The sequence below is a fragment of the Lissotriton vulgaris genome, chromosome 1_1 (assembly GCF_964263255.1).
Source record: "Lissotriton vulgaris chromosome 1_1, aLisVul1.2, whole genome shotgun sequence".
NCBI lineage: Eukaryota > Metazoa > Chordata > Amphibia > Caudata > Salamandridae > Lissotriton > Lissotriton vulgaris.
The window spans coordinates 1818402654-1818430367 of NC_141685.1; the positions used below are offsets into that span (position 1 = coordinate 1818402654).

At 46.5% G+C, this 27714-nt stretch overlaps 1 protein-coding gene across 1 annotated transcript in view; it reads left to right on the plus strand.

Moving 5' to 3' along the window:
* The first annotated feature begins 5858 nt into the window (after positions 1-5858).
* LOC147751270 (deoxyguanosine kinase, mitochondrial-like) overlaps positions 5859-27714 on the plus strand; it is an 82789-nt gene continuing 60933 nt past the window's right edge. The window contains exon 1 of the mRNA XM_086919175.1: positions 5859-5962. The gene's annotated coding sequence lies outside the window, so the exon portion shown is untranslated. The remainder of the gene's footprint in view (positions 5963-27714) is intronic.

Consider the following 27714-nt stretch of genomic DNA (forward strand, 5'->3'; position numbering starts at 1 on the left):
ACTAAAAATGGCTGCCGAAAACTCTGGAATTTTCTGCGCATGTATCTACTGCATCTGTGTAGTATGACGTCCTTTGCTTGGTGGGAATTCTTTGCAGCTGCGCAATAGTACTTAAGATGGCCGCTTGACTCTCACATACTAATGCACATGCTGTGCTAAAACTAAATCTTGCTCATTCTACTAAACTGCTAATGCTATAGTTAAAATATAATAAAGAAAATAGAGTAGGAATAAGTGGTATACAGTGCATTCATTTATTTTTGTATTCTAATGTGTTTTTCTTTGACTTTATTATTAGTTCGTATTTGGGCCCGGAGGGTGTCTGACATCTCCATTTGGAAATGATGAGCACGCGCATTGAATTATGTCAGTCTGCGAGCCATGACATCGAAAGCTTGCCAAATACAGTATGAAGCAGAAGATGCACCTGGGAACATCACCTCTTGACCCAAAAAGAAGAGACTGAAACAAAATGTTATATACAATGTAGATGAAATTATATGAAATACGGGTGGAATTAAAGCATGGGAAATTGAAATTAAGGGGAGGGAACATTGAACAATAATACCTAAGAAAATGACATTACATTAGTATGGTGTGATGACCTCTCCCCATCCCATTGTCCAATCAGGAGTTAGGAATACACGAATATTGAAACATTGGGGCTGGTACATACAATGAGAATATTATAACTAAGGTAGGCTTAGCCAGTTAGATTGTCACCGACTTGTCAGTCTTGTCACCGACCTGTCACCGAACCATCATTGAAGCAGAAGACAGAGGATGCCACGGAGGTCAGAGACGCTGTTCGAGCACTCTGACAGAAGAATCAAGGGGGGAGATTCAGAGAGATTGCGGAAGGAGAAGAATCGATCCATCTGGAAGGGAGAAGAATCGTGAGGAACAGTACCAGAGAGGGGTGTGACGCTGGCATTGCACTAAGAAGAGGTCACCTGCCCTGTCCTGAACCTGTCCTGAACTGTTGGCTCTTGACTATTCGGGAGTCCCTTTTTCCAGCCCTTGGCCATGGGTTGTTCCTCACACCATTCTAGTTAAATATAAATCTGTGTGGTATGTCCTTGTCCACCTTTCCCAGGTACAAACAGTATTAGATTTTACTAAGGTTTTCTATATATGTATTTTACTTGATTTTTATTCTACATGAAGTTGGTATTTGACACATATTGGTATTTGACTCACAAAATGTAAGCATAGATAAAGGTTTTAAAACTCTGCCAAGTCTGTGATTATTGAAATAAAAACAAATGTTATTTCTACCTATTCTGCTACAACCTGATCCAATTGATCATTTAGAAATTAGGGAATGAAATTTGGTAAGTTATGGTATAAAGTGAATACATTATAAGGTTAAAATAAATCCTGATTGCTAGCGGTAATTATCAGCTATGTATGAGTGTTTAAGGGCCCAGGTGAGTATGGTAGTTTATGAGTAACCCAAGCTGGTAAGTATTACGCTGCATCAGTATTTGCAGCACCCGCAGACCAGAACCGTCTTGGAATCGAAACATCACTTCCCCCTACAGTCCGGATTCCATGGATCACTTCTCCTGCGTGCAACAGAAATGTTGAATCGCATCCCCAAGGACTCAGGAACTGACTCATCACTGTGTTTTCTGACGTTTCTCTCCTCTGCAGCTATTTTGCCTTGTGGATTTTTACGCATTTGAGGTACTTTGTGTAAAAATCCCGTATTCATAGATTTCTATGGACAGAATTTCTTGAATCCCTTTAAAAGACATATTTTGAGTTGTGTATGTTGGATTTTAGTAATTTAGGTCTTGTTTGGTTTAGATAAATATACTTTTTTTCTAAACTGGTGTGGTGTCCATTTGTAGTGCTTTCACTGTGTTACTGTGCGTGTTAATGTTCAAACACTTTACTCATTGCCTCTGAGAAAGGCCTGACTGCTTGAACCAAGCTACCAAGGGGATGAGCAGGGCTTATCTTAGATGTGTAAACCCCTTATTTTGAATAGAAAGAAGGGCCCCTACTTGGACAGGGTGCATACCACTGCCACGTAGAGACCCCCATTTCTAACAGACTGGATGGGATAAGCAAAGCTCATATGTTGGGACATGGTTAAATAGCTCAATTAATTTCAATCCTGTTCCAATTGTATGATACTGTCCTCGGTATCAGAGGACCACTTTTTAATTTCATGTTGATTTGGGTCAAATGCTATATGACGTAATTTCATGTGGGGTCATTTTCAGGTGAAAGACCAAGTGATGTAAATTCCTGTGAATGTAAAGTCTCTAAATACACAAAAAAACACCCTCACCCACACCAAGCAAACAACGTCTACTCTTCAGACCAGCAAAGGATGGCATAAAAGACACGTTCTCATAAGCATATCTGTCTCATATGTGAAATGCCAAAACTGTTGTGTGAGGCTGAAGAATGAAAGAGGCAGACATTATTTTAGAACATAAGTGCATATTTTAAAGCACAATGGGCTAGTAGTAGTCATAAAGGGCTAGTAATAGTAATAAATATTGTCTTGTTGATTTGTAAAGTCCACCTACCAGCAGTGTTGGTCACAAGTGCATATAGTTTAAAGAATGCTTTACACAGGGTTCATTCCCAAGGAAGGCTATGCACATTTTGTGATATGTACAACGTTTTGGAGTACACCATGGTGACAAGATTGCTCAGAACTGCATATGGTTAAAGACCAGTGTTTAGTTTGAGCCAGTGGCTACCAGTGGTGACCATAGGCACTCATTTTTCAGGGCCAGCACTTCAGACAATTACTGAGTGCATAAGAGGGAAAAACACACAAAACAGAGATGGTGAAAGAGAAACATGTAAAAATGTCATAAAGAGAAAAAATACGAACATGCATGAGTGTGACAAAGGGGCAATGAGTGTGTGCAACTGGATTACAGAGGCAGGATTTGAATTCAAGATTCAAGATTACACAGCCTTAATAGTGCAGGCCATCAGCTTATCATCAGAGCTTTGGGCACCGATCCTCATTTCTTTACAAATTAACCACTGACCAATAGCCTTCAGAAATTTGCTCTCTACTTCCTCCTAATCCCAACAACAATAGTAAAAGACTACAGGGGATATAGATCCCATCGAAACCAGTGCCATTGAAAGGCTGGGCAGAGTCTTCCACATTAAGCCAGGCTATATGTTGCATGTCACTGATTTTACCCCGAGCACTACTAGACTTGCTAATGCACAGGCCTGTCTTATGATTCCTGATTTCACCTGTAGCCTACTCCACCCATGGCTGATTCAGTCAGAGAAAGCACAGGCTCAGACACCAGACTTGTCCTGAATATAGGCTGCTTTTACGCTGTAATGTTGGCTGTCGTGTTTACTGTGAAACAAGTCATCTTACAGCTTGGTGGTGCTGCATGAGTTGATATAGTCAGGGCCAACTCTAGGGTGGTGCAACCGATGCAGCTGCACCAGGCGCAGACCTCAGGGGTGTTGTGTTTAGAAATAACTTATGGATTTAAAAGCATCTGCTGCAGAGTTCCTTGAGTGTCCTGCAGTTTTCATGCAACAATAAAAATGTAACTCTGGTGATTAATGTTCTTGCTGGAGAGAGATTGAGGTTTGTCTAGTGGCAGTTCTGACTGATCATAAAGTAGAGTAAGGGTTAATATGCCTGCTTCAAATAACGTGAACCATGCAGATCACAGACCTGTATTTTATGTGGTCACTCAGTAGGTTACTGCTTCGGAGATCCTTTTATTACTTGCAGTTGATTAGTTGCAATCCTAATATAGCACAGTGACATATGAACGGTCATCAACGAGCTGCATGCAATCTGCAATGCACAGGGCTGGAACCATATGTTTTTCCCTAGTCTTTCATTATTCTAATGTTGCTAAAAAGATTCAGTTTGGGCAGAAATACATTCTTATAAGTAATGCCAACCCCAACCATTGTGCTACGATTGAAATCCAGAGTGTGTGCTTCCCCAGACCAAACACTCTTAAAATTATCGGCCTACTAGTATGGGTGACATGCGATTCTACACCTCGCAATTCTCATCGTTCTATGTAATATTTCCTAGTGACCGATTTACAGATGTATGATTCATTGTCTTTGTATAGTGTGTGTGTGTGTGTGTGTGTGTGTGAAGTAAAGTGCTCTGACACCCTACACTGGTATGACTAGTGCTATAAAACAAATGAAATACATGCGAGAGAGGGGCTATGGAGAAATGAGGGGCACTGTTGGAGAGTGGTAGTGAGGACATTTGTGGAGGAGGTAATTAGGGGGGCATCAAAACGATGTTGCACCTTTTGCCATGCATTCATGTTAACATGTGAAGTCTCTTGTCACCCGTAATAATGAACTGCAATACCTGCTCATCTGTAATACCTTATTACACTTGAGTTACACTGTCATAATACCTACTTTCAGAGCCAGCAGCCAAGGTGGAAATGCATCATTACAGTTTCCGTTTGAACAAGATAAAACTGGCTTTTCATGTTCTGATCAGTCTAAAACAAACAGTAATGAGGATAAAGAAGATATTTATGCCACCATGTTTATTTCTTTGCACACAAAAGGTCATAACACGAGAAATAGAATTTCTGCAATCATCTACACTTTGTCAGCTTAAAAATGTTTTCATCTTATTTACATTAAACTGAGTCTTATATCTTTTTGCAAAAAGTTCCTAACTGCTGTTGATGTGTTTAATTTCGCACAATGTTCCTCATTTATTCATCATGTCTGCAAACATACTATATCTCTAGGGTCAAGCAGTTTGCGAGAAGGTTGATTGTGCGACTGTATATTGGGTTTACACAACGTTTGGTTGTTTGACTTTGAATTATAAGGAATACAATACTTTCTACTGTTTATTTTGATGATATTGCAAGTCACCTTGGAGTTCCATTCCCTTATAAAGGAACTTGGCCTTTAGCCCCTTTCTTTATATAGGCACGGAACACCTCAGTAACTGGCGATCTCGTTACTTTATCCCATATATAATGTAGTGAGAACTGTGATTAGGGAGGCAAGGCAAGAAAGTAACTGTTTTGACAAGAGGACGAGGTGAGTATATAAGAGTAAGACACAGTCATATTCAACATTTTCCTATTGTGCAGTTCCCACCCAATCAAAGTCATGCGGGTTCACATGAGCACACCAGTTGATTTGCCCTCGAAGTAACAACTTTTTTAGACATGCCAACATTTAGAAAAAGCAAGTGTGGGGTTTAAAAAAAAATTATCAGGAGAATATACTTCTTCCATGGAGTTCTACTGAAGTATAGAGGCCATTTCAGGCAGAAGACAGACAAAACAAAATCATTTTTAGCTTAAAAAATCGAGTTTCCTGTCTGAATCGGGACTATTGACATTTACGCACAACACCACAAAGCACTAAGGCACATAGACGGACCTACATAAAGTCCTGTCAAGTTTTCAAGATCCCTTCGTGATGTGTGGCTCGGATCCAGGTTTTTCCTTAGAGTTCGAGGCGTTCTTGCCTTCTTTATTCCATTACAAAACATGGCTACTCGTCCCAAAGTTGAAAGAAAAAAACTCGACTGGACCAACACATCACGCATGGACCTCGGACGCTTGGCGACAGCCAGATAAACACGACCCAGCCTCCTCTCTCCTCCTGGAGCACTCTAGCAAGAGGTTTCGTCCCAGTGTTCAAGCACAGGCGGAGGTTTTGGGTATTCGTATTCTCAAACGAAAGAGGCGTTTTAAGTTTCATAGAATTCAATCAGGTAAGCTTAAGCAAGCGTCGCTTTACAGACGTCTCAACTTAAACCACAACTCCCAGAACCACCGCATCGACCGCGTGCTTAGGGTTAAAATATTTCACTTCCTGAGCTAGTAGCAACAGTGACAGCACTGGCTGACCTTCAGCAGGCTACAGCTGAGTTTCCCGGCTCCGCGAGTTTACTTCCGGCAAAGCAGCCGTGTAGCAGTGTATTGCGGAGGGAGCAATTACGGTGAGCACCAGTGTTTGGTTTTTAGCAGGTGTTCGGCGGCCCCGTGCTCTTGCACGCACTGAACATGCAGTTTTATTTATGTGCCTCTCGTAGTGAGTAGTGTGTACAATGATCTGACGTATTATTGTTACATAATTCTACCACAACTCTTCGATTGAAGCATTTGATAGATTAATTATTAATTGGTTTGTTTTTGCTTCCGACACTCGGCGACTCCGACTCTCCGAGGCACATCATATGCATTTTACTGCTCCCCTGTCAACAGGAGTGTTGGTTGAGTCGCTAAATACTGGAACGGACGTTCATTGGGGATATCCGCGGACTGCTGAGAATTGTAGGAAACGTGCGTCACAGGGTGGAGTTCTGGGTGGTTTGCAAAGCCTTTCATTCTTCCAAAGTTGAGTTTAAAAAAACCGAGCAGCATTGAGAAGGAATAACAATACCACACGTTTCTAATTCATTCGAAGCTGCAATGCTGTGACAAGTAAGCAAACTATAAATGCCAGACTAATTTCAATAAGGCCCACCTCATAGCAATACCCCGCTTCAAAAAAATTAGACTCGGTGGGAACTACTTCTTAAAAATATATATTAAGGCCTGCCAAAATCAGGAACCGCCTCCCCCTTCAGCTCTGCAGAATAGAAACTGAATTTACCTTCCGCAAATCCCTAAACACCTTTTAGTTCAGCCAGTAATATCCTCTCTCTCTTTTAACCCATTTCCCTTTTACTTCTTGTGGCAGCGCGGAGGGTACTCAATTTTGAGTAGCTGTTCGTGCTATAAATTATCATTCATTCATTCATTCATGCATGCTCCAGGCGCCATCTTTGGATGGTATGAGTGTATCTTGGTGCAGAAAATCAATGGGGGGAGGGAGAAGCTAGCTGTCGTCTCACGCACCTTGCCAAGTAACTTCAATAAATCAAAAGGAGTGGGAAAACACTGTGTCAAATCACAGGATATCCAACGGAAATTGCTGTGGGACCCTCAACCGTTATGATCTGTCAGTGGCATGTTTCCCAGTGCATACTGATGAATGATGGAGAAATCATCAGGTCTGTCCTTCACCAGGAGGGAGCGTCTCACACAACAGAAGCAGTTTGGTTTCCTTGATATAGAAATTCCTTGATATAGAAATTATGTTTTTAAATTACCTCCTACCGCCAAAAACGTGTGGCTTAATCAATCAATCAAGCATTTGTATAGCGTGCTACTCACCCGGAGGGTCTCAAGGCGCTTGGGGGGGGGGGGGGGTGGTCCGCTACTGCTCGAACAGCCAGGTCTTGAGCTGCTTCCTGAAGGTGAGGTGGTCCTGGGTCAGGCGGAGGTGGGTCGGGAGGGAGTTCCAGGTCTTGGCGGCGAGGTAGGAGAAGGACCTTCCCCCTGTGGTGGCTCTTCGGATGCGGGGGGCGGCGGCAAGGGCGTGGCCGGTCGATCGAAGCTGGCGTTTGGGAGCGTAGAAATTGAGGCGGCTGTTGAGGTATCCTGGGCCTTGGTTGTGCAGGGCTTTGTGCGCGTGGGTGAGGAGACGGAAGGTGATTCTCTTGTTGACCGGGAGCCAGTGCAGGTCTCTCAGGGTCCGGAGATGTGGTTGCGGCGGGGGAGGTCCAGGGTGAGTCGTGCTGAGGCGTTCTGGATCCGCTGTAGTCTCTTCTGGAGTTTGGCGGTTGTTCCGGCGTAGAGGGAGTTGCCGTAGTCCAGTCGGCTGGTGACGAGGGCCTGGGTGACCGTCTTCCGGGTCTCGGTGGGGATCCACCGGAAGATCTTGCGTAGCATGCGTAGGATGTTGAAGCACGACGAGGAGACGGCGTTGACTTGTCTGGTCATGGAGAGGGAGGAGTCCAGGATGAAGCCCAGGTTGCGTGCGTGGTCTGTTGGTTTGGGTGCGCTGCCTAGGGCGGGGGGCCACCAGGAGTCGTCCCAGGCGGAGGGTGAGGATCCCAGGATGAGGACTTCCGTCTTGTCCGAGTTCAGTTTCAGGCGGCAGTTCTTCATCCATTCGGCTACCTCTTTCATCCCTTCGTGTAGGTTGGCTCTGGCGGTGGCGGGGTCGTTGGTGAGGGAGAGGATCAGCTGGGTGTCGTCGGCGTAGGAGATGATGTTGAGGTTGTGCTGGCGTGCGATGGCTGCAAGGGGACTCATGTAGACGTTGAAGAGGGCTGGGCTGAGCGAGGAGCCTTGAGGGACGCCGCAGATGACTTTGGTGGCTTCTGATCTGAACGGGGGAGGCGGACTCTCTGTGTCCTTCCGGCGAGGAAGGAGATGGTCCACTCCAGTGCCTTCTCCTGGATTCTGACGTTGCTGAGGCGCTGTACTAGGGTACGGTGGCAGACAGTGTCGAAGGCCGCAGAGAGGTCTAGGAGGATGAGGGCCGCTGTTTCTCCGTTGTCGAGCAGAGCTCGGATGTCATCGGTGGCTGCGATCAGGGCGGTCTCGGTGCTGTGGTTGGCCCGAAAGCCAGACTGCGAGAGGTCGAGGGATCCGTTCGTCTCGAGGAAGGCGGCCAATTGCTTGTTGACGGTCTTCTCGATGACTTTTGCAGGAAACGGGAGCAGCGAGATGGGTCGGTAGTTCTTGAGGTCGGTGGGGTCGGCTGATGGCTTCTTTAGTAGGGCGCTGAGTTCGGCGTGCTTCCAGTTCTCCGGGAAGGTAGCGGTGTAGAAGAAGGTGTTGATGATGTCCCGCAGGTGGGGTGCGATGACAGCGTCGGCCTTGTTGAAGACATGGTGAGGGCAAGGGTCGGTCGGAGATCCGGAGTGGATGGAGTTCATCGTGCGGACGGTGTCTTCGGTGCTGATCGGGGTCCAGGCGCGGAGGTTGTTGGTGGGGGGCAGTGGTTCGGTCGTGGCGTGCGTCGGTTGAGTGCTGAAGCTGTTGTGTATGTCCGCGATCTTGTTGTGGAAGTAGGAGGCGAGGGAGTTGCAGAGGTCTTGCGAAGGGGTGATGTCGTTGTTTCCGGCGTTGGGGTTGGAGAGCTCATTAACGATGTTGAAGAGTTCTTGTTGTTGTGTGCGTTGTTGTCCAGTCGTTCCTTGAATGCAGTTTTCTTGGTGGTGTGGATCAGTTGGTGGTGTTTACGGGTGGCGAGCTTGAGGGCAGTCATGTTGTCCGGTGTTGGGTCTCTGCGCCAGGCTTTCTCAAGGGCTCTGCAGTTCTTCTTCGAGTTCTTGAGTTCGTCGGTGAACCATGGGGTTTTCTTGCTGCCGGGTCTGCTAGGCGGGGTCCTCAGAGGGGCGAGGTCATCAGCGCAGTCGCTGATCCACTTCGTGAGGTTGGTGGCCGCTTGGCTGGGGTTCGTTGCTCTGGTGGGTGGGTTCTTGCTCAGGGAAGTTGCAAGCTAGTCGGCTGTGATCTTGTTCCAGCTTCTGCGTGCAACCTGTTGCTGTTGGTGGTGGATCGTGGTCCTTTTGAAGCTGAAGTGGACGCAGCTGTGGTCCGTCCAGTGGAGTCCGGTGGCGTGGCTGAAGGCGATGTCCTTGCTGGAGGAGAAGACGGGGTCGAGTGTGTGTCCGGCGTAGTGGGTGGGGGTGGTCACCAGTTGCTTGAGTCCGAGGTTGATGAGGTTGTCCAGCAGGGTGGTGGTGTTGCGGTCGTTGTTGTTCTCCAGTCTTATCAAAAATTGGGGCAATGACAAGGTTCAATAAGAGGAGGGATGTGTGTAGGGAGATATTAGGTGTCCCGCACATCTAAGGGAAATATCTGATCAACACGTTTCAGCCGACTTGTGCCCTCTGGGGTAGGTGGCTTGCATCAGCACCGTGAGTTGATATTCGGATCGCTCCAATAAACCAGCGGGTACTCTTTCTCCTGATTACGAATATGTTTATTGATTGGAGAACTTGGAGGATATTCTGTCCTCACCTGGAAGTAAAAAAACATTAGTAGCACATACATTATTGCCTTCAACAGTAATGCCCGGCTACTCACCCGTAATATTCATTACTCTGAGTTTTTTCTTATCAGTGAGCAGCTAGTCTGCTTCCCAGAACCCTATGCCTAGCAGAACTTTTTTAGCACTTCCCCCAATATGGCGCCACCAATCAGGCGCGCATATAGGGGGAGGTGCGCACAACACTTCCTGAGAATACCAAAGAAACCCAGAAAAGCAGAAAAACAAAAACTCCACATAAAAAAAGCCAGGGAGGGAAGGAAGGGCTCAGGATTGGGACGGGAAGACCGGGACTCGGAGTAATGAATATTACAGGTGAGTAACCGGGCATTACCTCCTCGTCCAGTCTTCCCGTTCCATTCCTTATCTGTGAGCCCATACCCAAGCACACGGTGACTGCACAAAGAAAGACCAGAAATTGAAGCAAAACAGGTCAATTTAATGCAAATGGAAGCAGTACAAATCAAACATCATGGACAGCAGACAAAACATGAGAGCCAATGGCAGCCGAGGCCGCCATCCCCAACTGAAGACGGCAATGAGACACAAACGTACTGGGAGAGGCCCAAGTGGCAGCATTGCAAATGTCACGCAAGGAGGCACCCTTGAACATGGCCCAAGAGGAGGAAAAACCCCGGGTAGACCGACCCTGAACCGAAGAGGGGAGAGGACAGTGAGCGGATTCATAAGCAGAAACCGCCGCACATTTTACCCAACGCGACAATGTGGACAAGGAAGGACGAAGCCCCTTACCCGACGTACCGTAGGTAACAAACAGGGAATCAACCTTAAGAAAGGCACTGGAGTGATCCAAATATATGTGGAGAGCCCGCAACACATCCAAAGAATGGAGAACCACCTCCTCCGGAGAGGCGGGGTCCGGAAAAAAGACAGGGAGGACAATATCCTCCTGACAGTGGAAAGTAGACAAAACCTTGGGCAGGAAGAACTGACAAGGACGAAGAATTACTTTGTCCACGCAAAAAAGGCGGAGAAGCCATTAAGGCTCCAATCTCACCAACCTGCCTACCAGAAGAAACCGCCACCAAAAACACAACCTTAGCCGTAAGGAACTTAAGGTCCACCAAAAGCAAAGGCTCAATGGGGGTCCCGTCAAGGCCTGCAGAACCAGGGGAAGATCCCAGGCCGGGACAGGAGAGCGTGAAATAGGACGCTGAATCAAGAAACTACGCAGAAGGCGGCCACCGAAGGGGAGATAGAAAACACATCAGAACCCCGAAAGGCAAGAATGGCAGCCCACTGCGCACGGAGCGTTGAAACCGCGAGCCCCAAAACAAACCCATCATGCAAGAAATCTAGTACCCTCGTAGCAGCACAAGAAGAGGAAGGAAGACCCTTCCCAAGGCACAAGAAGAAGTTATTCCAATGTCGGTCATAGTACTTCAAGGTGAAAGGACGTTGAGACAACTGGATACTCTGAGCCACCTCAACAGAACAACCCTATTCCAACAAAGTCAACCTTTCAAGTGCCAGACCCCCAGCCGGAGGCGGTGCAGAGAGGACACCCGGAGAAGAGACCGCAGAGGGGAGGGCCACAGATGAAACTGCCAATGGGGCCAAACCGACAATGACAACAGAAGGGGAAACCAAGGCCGCCAGGGCCACTCCGGAACCACCAAAAGAACCTCCGCCCGATCCAACCAAAGCTTCCAGAGGACCCGGGGATGAAAGCAAACAGTGGAAAGGCAAATAGAAGACCCAGGGACCAAGGAACTGTGAAAGCGTCGATCGCACATGCAAGCAGAGAAGAATCCAGGCTGCAAAAATGGGGAAGAAGGGCCGACTCCTCAGAGGCAAACAGATCCAGCCAAGGAAGGCCAAATCTGAGGACAATCAGCTGGAACAGAAGAGGCAACAGACACATCGTCCCAGACGAAGGGAACACCCTGCTCAGAGAGTCCGCAGGCCCATTCTCCGTCCCCGGAAGATGCACCAGATTGCGCTCGGCCCACAGACCAATGGATCTGTAGAGGAGAAACAGAGACTGGCACATGCCCTCCCTGGCGATTCACATAAGCCTGAACAACCTGTCTGTCCGTCTGCAACGAGACAGCGCGACCCTGAAGAAGAGGAGAAAACCACCGGAGAGCCAACCAAACCGCTCTCAACTCCTTCCAGTTCGACGACTGGCGAGACTCGAACAGGGACCACCGACCCTGAGCCTTGGAGGGACCCATGACCGCCCCCCCCAACCAGTGGCACTGGCATCCGTTGACAAAACAACCACAGCCGGAGGAGGGAGAAGGTCGAAGCCCCGGGAAAGAGACTGAGGGGACACCCACCAATGGAGAGCAGCCCGAGACCGGAATAAGAACCTCGTAGTCCTGCGAGGCTGGATCCCAGTGGGACAGAACGTGATGCAGGAGGGGATACAAATGTATCCGCGCCCAAGGAAGGAGATGGAGAATGGAAGCCATCTCTCCCTGACTCCGCAACCAGAGCCGGGCAGACACCTGTGACTGGGATAGAAGCCAAGAAAGGTGACTGGACAGAGTCAATTGACGGTCCTTGGAAAGGAACACCATCCCCAGATCCAAGCGGAATATGGCCCCCAGGAACTTCAGAGACTGGGTGGGCAGCAGGGAGGACGTCTGGTGGTTGATGAGAAACCCAAAGGACCCTAGTAGACGACACACCTGATCCACATCCGACAGAGCCTGGGTGAAAGAAGGAGAAACAATCAACCAATCGTCAAGATAGGGAAAAACCTGAAGACCTCTGGAATGGAGAATACCCACCAGAGGGGCCAGGAGTTTTGTGAAAACCCTTGGCGCCAACGAAGGCTGAAAGGCAGCACCCGGAACTGGAAGTGTCGGGAACCAACAACAAATCAGAGAAACTTCTGATCCGCCGGATGGATAGGCACGTGAAGATAGGCATCCATCGGGTCTAGGGACGCGAGGAAGCAGCCTGGAAGCACCAGATGAAGGATAGACAGCAACGTCACCATCTTGAATGTACGTCTGGGAATGAACAGATTGACCCTCTTGAGATCCAAGACAGGACGAAGATCTGACGTATCCTTCTTGGAGACCAGGAACAGGAAAGAATAACAACCCTTGCCCCTCTCCAGAGGAGGAGCCTCCACGATAGCCGCTTTCTCCAACAGAAGGCGCACACCCTCCACCAAGGCCTCCCTTCACAGAGGATGGCGGGGAAGAGGGGTCACCCGGAACACCGGACGGGGGGGGAGGAGGAAAACTCGATCCGATAATCCTCCGACACAATGTCCACTGTCCGGAACCTCCAACCAACGGTGCAGAAAGAAACTAAGGCAACCCCCAACCGGAAAAGGCAGATAGTCACAGGGCAGAGGAGGGAGCAGCGGCAGCACCACCTGCAGGGGCACGGGGCTTGGCACTTTCAGGGGTCCCCGGCCACAGCCCCTGCCACAAAAGAGCTGGGAAGCACCCCGAGCAGAAGGTCCAAAGGCGCAGCGGTAGCCAAACCCACACCCCCAAGAAGGAGGTCGGACCGGAGCCACCAACTTGCGGTTTTCCGCTGACTGCTTAACCATGTCTTACAGCTGAGGTCCGAACACTTTGGACCCCACAAAAGGCCGCCTTCTGAGATGAATCAGCCTTCCAGGACGCATCCAGAGACGACGCCGGGCAGCAATCGACGCCCCAGAAGCAGCAGGAGCGGCACTCAGATTGTCAAAGGAAATGTCCGATAAATATTGAATCTGCAACTCCATAAGGGCCAAGAGAGAGGTGGCATATTTCTCAATCTGCAGAAGAACCGATAGGGACTGGAAATCCTTGAGCAGGGACTGGACCATATAACTTGAATAGGTCGTCGCCGTGACTGAAAAATTAGAGACAACTTAGGAATGCTTCACAGCACCCTCCACACGCCTATCCACAGCGTCAGAAGGAAGGGCGTCATCAGACAGAACCAAACCCTGTCAGGAGAGACCGGTCATCAAATTGTCCACTTTGACGGACTGGGAAAATTCTGCAGCAAACCACTCCAAAGGATAGTGCTTGGACAAGAAGCGAGTGAAGGAGGACATATCAACTTCCTTCCATTCATGATCCAGCACCTTGCACACAGCGCCATGCAAGGGGAAGGACTCCGGAGTCGGCTGGTGATACTGGGTAAAGAAGTCATCCTCCAAGACCTCAGAAGCAGGAGGTGCAAACCCCAAGTTATCACGGACATGGGAGAATAAATCAGAGAGCTCTGCACCCTGGGCAAAAAGCCCACGCACACACTCCTCCTCAGTCAACTCCGAGTCTGGCGCTTCAGGAGGATCAAGAGACCCACGGGGCACCTTGACCGGAGGACCAGCCGCCTCCCGACCCCAGAAGGTAGCAGAGACAGCCTCATTAATAAGGAGGCGCAGGGCATCCAAAGCAGGAGCAGCGGAGCTAGAAGCACCCTGGTCCATGACAGTGCGCAAAAAGGCAACACAAGGCACCTTCCCACAGAGGAAGAAGAGGAAATTCTAACAGCACACAAGCGTGAATACCAATGACACACCACCAACCAGCAAAAGGTCGGGGACCAATGGACCAAAGCCCCTTTTTAAAAGAACGAAGTCCTGAGGCCCCCGACCTCTTGTGCAACTTGGAAAAATTGTGAAAGTCAACGGGTAAGATTCGACCGCCGGAAATCCTTAAAGGAGGCGGGTAAAGCAGGCGTACGCTCCGCGCCACAAAGGAGACCCGCACCCGCTAAAGCAGGGCGCCTAGGGACAAACATGAGGCCAACGGCTGCTAAAGTACGCCGCAACGCACGCGTAAGTAATAAAAAGGCACAGACGGCCGCTAAAGCAGGCCGTGAAAATATGCACCACGCAGCCCAAACAAAGAACAAGGCAGCTGCTAATGCAGGCCGCCGGCAAACAAGAAAAAACACACACTAAAAGGAATGATACACTCACCGAACCCACGTCCTGCTAGGCAACGAGTCTGTGAAGGCAGAAAAAAATGAACAGGAAGTGTTGTGACGCACTTCCCCCTATATGCTCGCCTGATTGTTGGCGCCATATTGAGGGAAGTGCTAACAAAGTTCTGCTAGGTATAGGGTTTTGGGGAACAGACTACCTGCTCACTGATTAGGAATGGGACGGGAACACCGGAATCCAAGGAACGGCCTTGGAGTGGATCGTCTCATTCCTCGCCGGAAGAACACAGAGTCCGCCTCCCCCCGTTCCGCTCCCCGGCCACCGAAGTCATCTGCGGCGTTCCGCAAGGATCCTCACTCAGCCCCACCCTCTTCAACGTCTACATGAGCCCTCTCGCAGCCATCGCACGCCAAAACAACCTCAACATCATCTCCTACGCCGACGACACCCAGCTGATCCTCTCCCTCGCCAACGACCCCGCCTCCGCCAAAGCCAACCTCCAGGAAGGAAGGAAAGAGGTCGCGGAATGGATGATCAGCCGTCTGAAACTGAACTCAGACAAGACGGAAGTCCTCATCCTCGGACCATCCCCCTCTGCCTGGGACGACTCCTGGTGGCCCCCTGCCCTGGGCACCGCACCCAAGCCAACGGACCACGTACGCAACCTGTGCTTCATCCTGGACTCCTCCCTCACGATGACCAAGCAAGCCAACGCCGTCTCGTCATCCTGCTTCAACACCCTGCGCATGCTCCGAAAGATCTTCCGATGGATCCCCACCGAAACCAGGAAGACGGTCACCCAGGCCCTCGTCACCAGCCGTCTGGACTACGGGAACACCCTCTACGCTGGAATCACAGCCAAACTCCAGAAAAGACTCCAGCGCATTCAGAACAACTCAGCACGACACATCCTGGACATCCCTCGCCACAGCCACATCTCTGCCCACCTGAAAGACCTGCACTGGCTCCCCGTCAACAAGAGGATCACGTTCAGACTCCTCACCCACGCACACAAGGCTCTCCACGACACGGGCCCGAAGTACCTCAACAGCCAACTGACATTCTACACACCCACCCGCCAGTTCCGTTCCGCCAGCCTCGCCCTCGCCTCCGTCCCATGAATCCGCAAATCCACCGTCGGAGGAAGATCCTTCTCCTACCTGGCAGCCAAGACATGGAACTCCTCCCCACCCACCTAGGGCTGACCCTGGACTATCTCTCCTTCAGGAAACAACTGAAGACCTGGCTGTTAGAGCAGTAGCGACCCCCCCCAACCCCCTCTCAGCGCCTTGAGACCCTTACGGGTGAGTAGCGCGCTATACAAATTCTGTTGATTGATTGATTGAATAATACATCTTCACTTACGTATATACACTTACCAACTCAATATTTTGGCCCCTGATATTTTGGGTAAAATATTGTGATGTCGACTACAACTCTGATAGATGCTGACGTTCGTGTATTCCAGTATGCTGGCTTTCATGTATTAAAGATCATTGGTGAGAGAATGGAGCCATAGGAAATATGGCATGCAGCGGAGATGGGCTTGAATGTAAAATAGCTCATCTGGATCATTTGGGCCCTCTTCATCAGGTACGACCTGAATGCTTTAGGATTGACTGTTCAATCCCTTTTTGGAGTGCAAAGGTGTTAGATAGGATTTGGTGGTTGAAGGCTTTGTGATGTTTAGTAGAGGTGTTCGTGCTTCACAATTTATTTTATTCCCGATTCACGATGGGATAATGTTGTCTTTGTCTGCATGGCCCTTTATGACTTGGAGTATATTTGTTAGGGTTCTGCTGTAAAGAAGATGTAGCTCACATTGTGGCATGGCTTGATGGAAGGAACATGCAGAGGACAGGAATGGGCATGTTTTCAATGAGTTTGAATCCTGCCTACTTGTACTTCAATAGGTTGTTGATGACTGAGCACTTCTCATTGGTCATGGTGTTTGTGGCTATTGTTGTGTGGTTGATACAGTCTTCAAAGCCCCTGAAGAGAACTCTACTTTTGTTGGAGGCCTCATTGTTAGTGTTTCTGTATTAGTTAGCCTTGTCGCCTTTGGTAGGCTGCCTGCTTGTGCAGTAAAATTGTTTCAGGGTGGTAGGAATCTTTGGCAGCCATGTGCCTCTACAGTTTTCCTAGGTCTGATAGTTCTTTTGTGATTGTACAGAGGATTGGAGGGCTTTTCTCTCGTAAAGTGAGTTTTATGTGGGGAGTAGACATCTGCTGTTCACTGAAGGATGTTAATAAGTCCTGTCATGAGGTTGAGCCTTGCATTTACACTGTGCTAAGTTAGCATGAGCTTATTTTGAGTTTAAACGCCATTTTTCCTTTCTGCTGCCTTTGCACACATTATTACAAATGTTTAGAGTCTAGAGGACTGTTTTGCTTCACACAAGAATAATATGTTTTTCTATAATAGCAGCTTGGCTTGGTAAGCTTTGTCTGAACAGTGAGTGCCGAGGCCTTCAAGGTTCTTTCAACACAGTGGTTGTTGTTCGGTCTGATCAGCGCACATTCTAGACATAACATATATGCAGCTGTGGCCACCTCTGATTTTGGCACGTTTAATAATGCACTGCGCAGGCATGCAAAAACACACTTTGGAGAACATTTGCAAGCAGAGAGCTGGTGTAGAAAAAGATGTGATCCATTTCTACTAGGACTAGAGGTATGGGGCAACCCTTGTAAACCCAAGAGACATTCTGTAGATATAAAATAACCTAATAGTAAAGGAGTGTGAAATCTAGGTGTACTCTAGTCTATTTCCATTTAGCATTTTAACATGCTTTCTCCTTTTGTATTTTATGGAATAGTAACTATGCTGAAAATCTTGTTGCTTATATGTCTGCTTGTATTAGTTAAGATACTGCGCCTGAGTAAACGGCATTAGAAATAAACATATCAAACTTGCACGTGTCTTCATTTACTCCCCGTTTTGGACTAGCATGAGTGTATAATGAAAGAGTGTTCATGTGTTCCACATTGCTGGAGGTATTCTAAGTTCCATGTTCGGGTTGTCTAATCATTGGGGGTATGGAAGAACCAATGAGACACTGATTGCTAGTCTGCTAGGGGATTTGGCTACTAAGGTGAGTTTTGGCACACCCTAACTCACTGAGGTTCCAAGTCTCTATGCACAGTTCTGTGTATGAGCAGAATCCCTGCTACAGTCCCTGAGCGGGCTCTAGGCAGCAATGATGGGGTTTGAAAAGGTTTTCTAGAGCTGCCACCTCTTTTTGGAGGGCAAATAGAGGTACATTTATCAAGGATTGATTTCAATCAAACTTTGTTGGCTAAAGTGGGTTGGAGAGTCATTTGGTAGGTTAATGAGTATGATCGCTTGGCCGATCCAGTTGAGGTACAGAGGAAAGTTGCAGGAAGCACAGCTGGGTGAAGTGCAGATAATCCTGACAGTTCCCCAATGCGGGTTAGTAGAGTAATGAGCTGTGTGCTGTTATTGGCCAGCAGGTTGAGGAAGTTGTCCCTTAAAATTCTACATGGAAGCATCATCTGGCAGATTAAAGGTCCGAAGGAAGATTGTGGAGTGGCTGAATATTGTTGTGATGAGTTCAGTTATGTCTTTGCTGAATGAGAGTTTAAATAGGTTTTTAGTTGATAAAGTTGACTAAGGTATATTGGAATTCAGTCAGCAGAAAGTGTCAGTTGTTAAGTTCAAATGTGCTAATAATAAACTGTTGCTGGGGTATGGAGGGCCACAAGGTTCAACAGTCAAGTCTTCTTTAAAAAAAAAATGATTGTACATTTATATATGTTTGTAATTGGTGATGAAATTCAGTTGAGGGCCTTCGATAGTTAGACTCGTGCATGGAGCCTGCATCAATTGCTAAACTCAATCACAAGAATGATCATCTACCATCTGTCTAATAGTGAGGTCAGTCACTATCTTTACTTCAGCCTAAAAGGCCATAAAACAGCAAGATAAATACAAAATATATAAAAGCAAGAACAAAAAAAGAAGGCATATAAAAGAAAAGAAAATCCGACTGAATATATCACAAAAAAACAGGATAAAATGTTAGAACATTAAATACAAAGCAGCATTAAGGGGTCACCTTTTTCTGTCTTAACCTCCACATGCCATTAAGCTCAATGGGGTCACCTTGTTTTCCTCGGAACCTGAGTATCGATATACAAAGCTACAACTGATTCCATTGGGTAAGCACCAAGGGGTGCTTATTTAGAACCAAACCATTTCTTCAAACATAAATAATTCTAACCAACAATCCCGAATGCACCACACCTACAACACTTTAGCAAATATATATATTTATATATATATATATACACATTTTTTCCTTTCTTTGTTTTAATTTGCTGTCTTTCTCATAGATTTATATTTTTACATAGACCATTTTTATTGACTTTACAAAATTGTTCTGTCAGACAAAAAAGAAACAATGAAGACAATTCAGTAAGTGACTGTGGTGACAAAAAGTGAAATGAGTGACATTTCAGATTTAAACACAAACAAGACTATGACAAAGATTCTCTGTCCTTCCCCGGTCTTTCACTCTAGCATGCACTGTCTTAATAATTTCTAGCTATAGTGAGACTGGACGCAAGACTGTTTCATGTTGACGTTTCGACCCTGTAGATATGTGCTTCGAAATTCGCGACATGAATGATGGAGACTAGAAACGGCCAGCAATCTAAGATTCATTGATGTTCGGGCAGTTGAATTGAATTGATGAAGTTGCTGCATTCTGGAAAATTGAAATCACAATTGGATGGGCATTTTTTACCTGTATGGTACAGGGATGGGGTGGAGGTGGGGGGGACTGAGAGGGGGGCTAGTGGGACCCATTTGGATGCTGCTGGTTTGGAATTACACACATTGGCGAACAAGGTCAGATTCCTCAGACATTGGAAGTGTATTGCCTGCATTCCTCTGGCTGAAGGGGGGAAAATCCAGATACTGATGTGAGGAGAACTTAGACAGGACTCCCTTTAGAAATTCTAATAATACATGGTTAGCAAGGGCACTGCCATTAGGTTGATGATAGATTTGAGACAGGGGTGTGGAATTTCTATAGTCTGACTCCCAGGACATATTGTTTGCGGTCAAGGACAACACGTGTTCATGTTTATTTTCTCCTTGGGACAAGTAGGCCCAACCTTCTGCATCACAAACCATTTGGCTGTCAGTTTACCGTACCACATAATGGATCAGGGAAGGGCATTATCTACAATTAAGGTAAAATGTGTGTCCATATGTTAAGGCTGTTCCAACTTGTATTTATGGTTCATTAAAACAAGTCTTTCTTATTAAGGTGAATAATCTAAGGAAATGTAAGCTCAGGCTCTACTACTGACAGTGGTTTTATTGTAAAAATGTGTACACACGTTTTCAATGTTTAACAATATGAGGCTACATGCAATGTTCCCGAAATGCTCTCTAATCAGATACAAATATCCGCAGACGTTTGAAAGCAAAATTGATGATCCTTTGCTTTCAAATTTAAATGTTAACAAAAAATGCAACTAGGAAGAAAAAAACTGAAATTCTAGGTTACATTTCTTTGAATTATCATTTAGTACAATGTTTTGATGCATGCTAGTATTTCCCAAAAATCTTCCTAAAGGAAAATATGTGCCAACAGTTTCAACAAGATAATGGGAAACATGAAAAAACAAGCATTGGGAAAGACAATAGGTCTGATTTTGGTTGTCAGCCTTTTGGAGCTACCAGACCCTCACCATTATAACAAACAGTGACAAAAAAGCAATAATATTGTTTGGTCTCAAAAAGCACACCTTTTTACAGTAGACCATGGCAGTGAACAAATTCACTTTGTGTGCAAATGTTCTCCTTGTGAAACAGCAGAAGCCAATAGATGGAGAATGTTTAAAATCAAACGTTCATGGTTAACTCAAAACCTAATTAGAGGCCCAGTTCTTAAAGGAAGTTACAAAATTCCACCGGTTGTATATGTCCTTGCATTAGTGCAGATTTACGTCTTTCATAAATTCACAAGAATTTACAGGAGTAGGCCAGAAAATATTACTCCTAGAAAAAACGTGTGAACTGCTTTTTAGCATGAGCAGATATGCAGGTGTAGATTTACTCATGCGAAAATCTGTTGAGCATTTACAAGTTCACTTTCTCTCCAACCACTTTTTCCCAACTCTAGAAGAAATTTGACTTCTGCCATTGTCAGGACTAAATTTCCAACCTTTCTCAGTATGGGAAAAGATAAGAAAAGAGAAGAGCTGGTAGAAACCTCTAAATCATACAATTTAGTAGGTTTGGATAGACTGAAGAGGGCATTCCAAACCTAGAACCATTGCTTAACGCTACCTCCAGTATGTAGATCTACAGAAAGGTGGCAAAATAAGGAAATTGCTAGAATTCAAACCATACTATGGAATGAGTCCTGCCTTAATCAGGAAGGCTAATATCCGAGTGTTTTTATATAATGAGATTGCTGCCATATTTTGTCGCTGCACTACATGGCACCAACGGAACAAGTTGATTTTTTTACAGGACAGGTAAATTTATGAAGCGACCTGTCTCATTGACAAGTAGATATTTTATTTTATTCCGCACCCCTATGAAGGGTAAGAATTGTGACATTGGGACTGCAGTTTCTGCTGTTCAAGCTGTTGGTGTTTTAGGTATAAAGAGAACAACTTTGTAGGACACATCAGCCATTTTCTCTAGCAGTAAATATAGCTTTAAATAGGCTGATGGTAGCCAGATGCAAATAGCTCGCTTTTCTATGTACCCTTATATTGCACATACTCCTTGCATGGGGCTAGACTCATTGGTAAATGTCTGTGAGAAGCATCACTTTGCACAAAGGCTATGCTTGGAGCAGCCTGGAGAATGAAAGTATCAAAACTGGTTTTGAAGCACGAGACAGTGGATCCTCACCCCGTCTGGAAAATGTGAATACAAGTAGGATCTAGTGTTTGAAAAATATCACTCCTAGGCAATCTAAAATATCACACTCAAAATAGATGATTGAAACAAAACAGTATGCAATATATGACAAAATAACGGACAATAAGTACAAAATATATTCAGCATTTAATAATTATTTTTAAAAAATTCCCGTAATGGAAATTACATAATACATTAAATCTTTCTATATGTAAATATAATTGGGTATTCTATTTGCGTGCATTCATAAAAAACAAACATTAAAAATGTAGCAATTTAATCTCAATTTGTTTCCAAATAAACATTAGAAAAGTGGCAATATAGTCTCAATTTTGTCTCCGACGCGCGTTTCGGCGTACAACACGCCTTCTTCAGGAATAGCCACAATATACTCTAAATGCTGTCTGTAGGTGGTATTAGAATGTCTTGACCTACAATTCTGGAACCAGCCCGGTGGGTAGCCAAAAGGCTCCTTCTCTGGATGTATAACGTAAGTATGCCACTATGGCACAAAATACACACAACAATGGGAGTAAGTATTTGGTAAACAAAAGATATGTGATGACTATGTAAGCTATAGAGACAACACATAAAAAAAACATAATAATAGAGGGTGGGAGTGTCCTTAATTATTAAAGAGAATCGAAATGTCAATACGCCAAAGGCTTCATCATGTTACTAACTGGAGCTCCCTTCACAAACAGTTACAGCAGTTCACAGTTAATGCGACAAACATCCCCCATACCCCTGGACAGTAGCAATTCAATATTTGTTATATGGACTATTAAATAACTACTTGCCAGTGAAAAACAGTCCTTCACACACCACCTACACTAATACTGCAGCTTCCGGAACACATACCAGAGAAATAGTACATTGCATATTGCACAACTACACGCTGGTAGTTTGATTGGAGTCAGGAAGGCACGGTTTCCTAGGGGCAGTTATTGAGGGTATGGGGCAGAGTCACCGAGGCAGGAAAAGCAGAGCAACAGGGGGTAGGAGGGAGTGGTTACTAGAGCGGTGTGTGGGGGTAATAGGATAGAACTACTGGGGCAAAAAGGGCAGTATCCCTGGAGTTAAGAGAGGGTAGTTACTAGGTGTGGTTATTGGAGGTAGGGGGTAGAATCACAGATGTGAGAAGAGCAGAGTTAGTGGAGGGACGAGGGAGCAGTAGGGGTGGAGATTATGGATGATAGGGCAGAACCGGAGGTATGAGGGAGCAATTACTAGGGACGGTGACTAGGGGCAATAATGTAGAAGATCCTAGGCAATAAGGTTAGAGTTGCATCAGTAGCGAGTAGGGCCGTTTATTGAGGGCAAGAGGGCAGTAGAGTAAGTGTTCCTGCAGCCGGTGGTACACACATCCTGTGGGACTTGCACACACATGGATTATCTGCTCTGGTGTTTAGGGTGTGGGCAGAGGCACTGAAGCAGGTGGCGTGTACACTGGTGGCACGCTTATAGGGCAGTGTAGTGGCTGCATATACGGGTGAATTGACACAGGGCCAGTGGGCACTGAGGTTGAGGGGGTGGACACTAATTCTGATTCAGAGATACTGGGGCACGAAGGGAAAGGGGCAGAGACACAGGGGCATGAGTGTGCACGGGGTGGGGACCGGCATACAGAGCCCGCAGTAGTAGTAGGTTGTGTGTTGTGGCAGGGCGCAGCTCTAGCAGGTAGGGGTGAGTAGAGTGCTTTTGACAGGGCTACAGGCACCCGGGGCAGGAGTGGGCAGGGACACAAACACGGAGGTCAGTAGTGGTTAGGGAGTAGGGGTGCAGATATTGGTAGTGTTAAAGGGACACAGACACGAGAACAGGAGAGGGCATGGGGTTAAGGGCACATACATAGGGCACAGCTGGTTATGGGTTTATGGGCAGGGCTACAGGGATAGGACAGGGGAACAGGAGCGGATAAGGGCGCAGACAAAGCAGGCAGTGGCACATTCATGAGGGAAGGAGCTCAAACACGAGGATACTAGTGGCCAGGGACACAGACACAAGGATAAGAGCGGGCAGGATTATAGCCACGGGGGGAGAAGGATGGCCAGTGAGTTAGGGACACAGACATGGGGAAGGTGGGTATGGGGTAGCAAATGGCAGCCCCGGGCAGCATGTTCACAGCATATGAAGCAAGCAGTCGAGAAGGGAAGTAGCACTGCTGTACTCACTAGGTCCTTGGAGGTGCCGAGGCGCTTCAGCTGGTCCAGGGGCATCAGCTGGTTGGAATCCTCTGCTACATGGCAGCACAGCAAAGCTGTTTCAGTGCTGTGCTGGGGTCTGAACCCTATTTGAGTAAGGTGGGGAATATTGATGAACTCGAGGTATGCGCAGAGATGTTTATTAACATGCTTTTCCAGGAGCTTTGATGGACCCGGTAACAAAGAAATCAGCCTAAAGTTAATTAACCAGAGAGGGTCAAGGCCAGATTTTTATTTAAAGTGGCTTCACCAATGCATGCTTTCATTGTGGAGGAACCTTCCCTTTGGAGAGGGAAGAGTTCAACAGGTCCCTCAGTGTGGTGAATACTTTGAGACCATTAACGCAGACTATAGAGGGGAGCGGGGTCGAGGGGGGAGCCTGATTTTACTGTCCTTAAGAGATCTGTAAGAAGGTTCACCATAAAGCATTTTAAATAAAGATATCCATGAAATATAGGTTGCACAACAAGTCAGTTTTCACACTCATGGCATACTGAAAATAGCTGTTAGTTGCAAAGTTTTCCATCAAAAGTTGTGAAATGTGTGAATAAACCCCAACCTACACCACAAAAATTAGTGCATATTGTTCCACAATACAGCCGAGCCACCCCCATCCATTGAGCACTGAAGCCTGCGCTACTGATACTTACTCATAATGTGGGCTCTTCACACGGTGCCTTGGCTAAAGTTATTTCTAGATGGTGCCACAGAAATTATGCGACTCTGTCGCTGCGTACATGTGAATTTTAACAGACTTGACACACACTCAACCACTTAATGCATCATTTTCTGTTTTCAACAGGAAAAAAATGTCTTTCAGTTCTAAAGGCTCACGTTAATTTTTAGGTCTCGGCTAAGCGCGCGGAAGCGCGTTCGCTGAGAACCTATTGTCGGCGTGTGTGCTTCCCAGGAGACAATCCTGGCCGCGCGCATCGCCTTGGAGGCGATTTCAAACTGACACGCGCACAAGTACGAGCGCCGTTGCAAGTTTCTTGCAATGCGCGCAGCTCAAATACAACACACGCATGCGCATAAACAGAAACACACACACAAGGGCACGCACATACATACAGAGACCCCCCCACACATACACGTACGTGCGCACACACACACAAGTGCACCGAGCCCACCCCCACTGTTACCGTCGCACACATACATACACACACGAGCATACACACACACACACGAGTGCACCAAGCCCCCCCAGCCCTTTGCAACGTACCGGGCCAATGTCGCGCAACCTCCTGCTGGCTCTCCACCACTCAGAGGAGCCCCGGGGGTGAGACGCATTGACTTCGCCTGCCTCCTCTTCCGGTCCGGACCAGGCCCCGCCCCCGTCACAGGCGACCTTGCCTGACTTCCGGTGCGGCCGTGGCGGAATTCCGGGGGCATTTTCTGCACAAACCTTGTTTTCTCCAGATTTTCTCATTAATGCCCCGATGTAGAGAATTTCAGCGCAGATTAAGGCCCAAGCTTCAAGGCACTTTAAGGCAGTCGCCAATTTAATTATTGGCCACAATGGTGCAATGGCCCCATCATCCGCCCCCGTTTCTCTTTCTGGGATTTGTCTGTGCGCCCCTATCGCCAGGAAATGGGTGGCGGAAATTGTAAGCATTTAATATTGAAATGTAAGCGATATATTTGCAAAGCACCCTTGCCATCTTGTCAGCCCGCACAGGCGTTTCAGAGCCCGGGCAGAGGACGAACGCTTCATGATCAGCCAGAAATTAGCCCATTTCAGCCTGTGGCAGGGCTTCGACAGTTCCCTTTGGAACGAGTCTTGACTCCCATCTTGCTTTTTCAGAAATACAGGACCCGAGTGTGTGAGAGGTCGAATACCGGCAGCGAAGGCGAGTGAGTAATAAGCAGCTCATGGTCACAAAACTGCAGGAGGTAACTGACATGGTAGTGGCAGGCAGGACAAGTACCTGCATGGAATTGTAGCGTATAATTCGGGCCTCCTTTCAGGGAGGCAGAGCACTGCTTTACAGCCTGTGCATAGACTGTGATTCTATGTAATAGATACATGCTGCAAAATGGAAGGATTATCGGTAACCATCAGTTTCCTGCTTGTTCTGTAATAAATTCATTGATGACCCTCCCACTTTTACTACACGCTATCACAGCAGCACAGACATGTAATGTTATGTTAGTTGGGTATGAATACCAACAGCCACCATTATTATGACATTGAAGTGCATTATCCATGTTAGTGCGGGCCTGGAAGGTTGTCGATCGTTTGATAGTGTCTGTTGTTTTGTCGGTGTTTGTATGTGGTTGGAAGAGAGTTTGTGCAATGTCAGTATTCGAAATAGTGAGTGTGAATGAGAGCAGAAATAAAGTGAGTTTGATGTAGGAAGATCTTTATGGTATTTTATGTGTATGGGTGGATGTGCCGAAATACTTTGTGTTTGTCTTGATCAGAGGATCACTTCTGTGTTTTTTGGTCTTCCGGTGTTCAGCGCTTTTGATTTGAGCAACACATCCAGGTCATGTCTATTATTTTTTTCTGCACGTTTCTAGAGGGTATTTTCATGTGACGCATGACAGTCCCATAATTTTGGTACTGTTACAGCTATATGGCTCTAGCGTTGTTTTGTTGCACCTGATGGCAAGTGGGTGGAGAATGAATGTTTGTAGATAGGGATGGAACAATGGTGTGTGATGCAGTTGTTGGCTGTAGAGTGCTCAGTCAATGTTATATATTGAGTGGTGTTAGGCGGCATTTTCTAATATTCTAAGGGTGAGTAGTCACCCGTTGTTGTTCTGTGAGAGAAAAGCACAAAGGGAAGAAATGCAGTCCTTATAGACATACAGATAAGTGGCGTGCGAAATTACAGTAATTTACTTTCACATAATTTCACAATATTATGGCAAAAGTGTACGTAATTACTAGAAATGCAAACACGTCATTTTGCGCTATATTTGAGCGTTAAGTGGACCCTCATGTCAAGGTTTGGCGCAAGGATGCACTTATACAAGAGCACCACGAACAACAGCTGCTCATTTCTGTTCCGGTATGTTTGCAGTAATTTTTCAGTACGAATTACCCCGAATTGCTCCATTTGCAGGAAATTTTTACCACAAACTATGCATACTTATGCGAAGTGACATAATAACCTAATTTTGAAAATTTTCCTTCACAAGCGTAACATGAAATTCCTGGAATTATGCAAATTACGCCAGCAGAATTTAAATTTTGCCCAGGCCTAATGCACATCCTACGGTTATAAAACAACAAGGGAACCCTCTAGGTAGTCAAGGACCTGGGGTAGCAATATAGTAAGTAAACAGTGGTCTTTAACGTATCAAATAGCCACAAACAAATAAAATATAGTCAACAATGACTTTGTAGATCGCCAGTAGCGTGTGTCAAGAGAAACCATGCATACTACACTAAAAAGGTTTGCGTTTATGACACTCCCTAGGGGGGAAAAACGTTTTGTGGAAATGTATTCTGGACGCGAGAATGTAGTTATGTGAGGGATGCCGCATGGGCGCATGCCAACACCAGGGGCCTGGATGTGCAGGGGCCTGGGGGCTCATTCAATTCCCCCTTGCATTTCCAGGCCCCCGTAGTAGGCATGGTTTCTCTAGACACACGCTACCGGCGATCTACAAAGTCACGGTTAACCCCTTGGCTTTCACCCCATATTACCTTTCCTTCCCTCTCCCTCACTGCTTTCCGCAGTTCTAATGCACGAAGAATTCCCAACAATGTGCATGGTCAGTTAACCAATCGTTTAACAAATTAAGCTGTATGTCCTTGCATTTCATTTTTCCTTTAAACACGTTTTTTCTTGCCTTTTCCCCCTCGATTTCTTACAGGCTTGCATTTAATATTCAGGCAATAATTCCTTAGTCCTGATGATGGC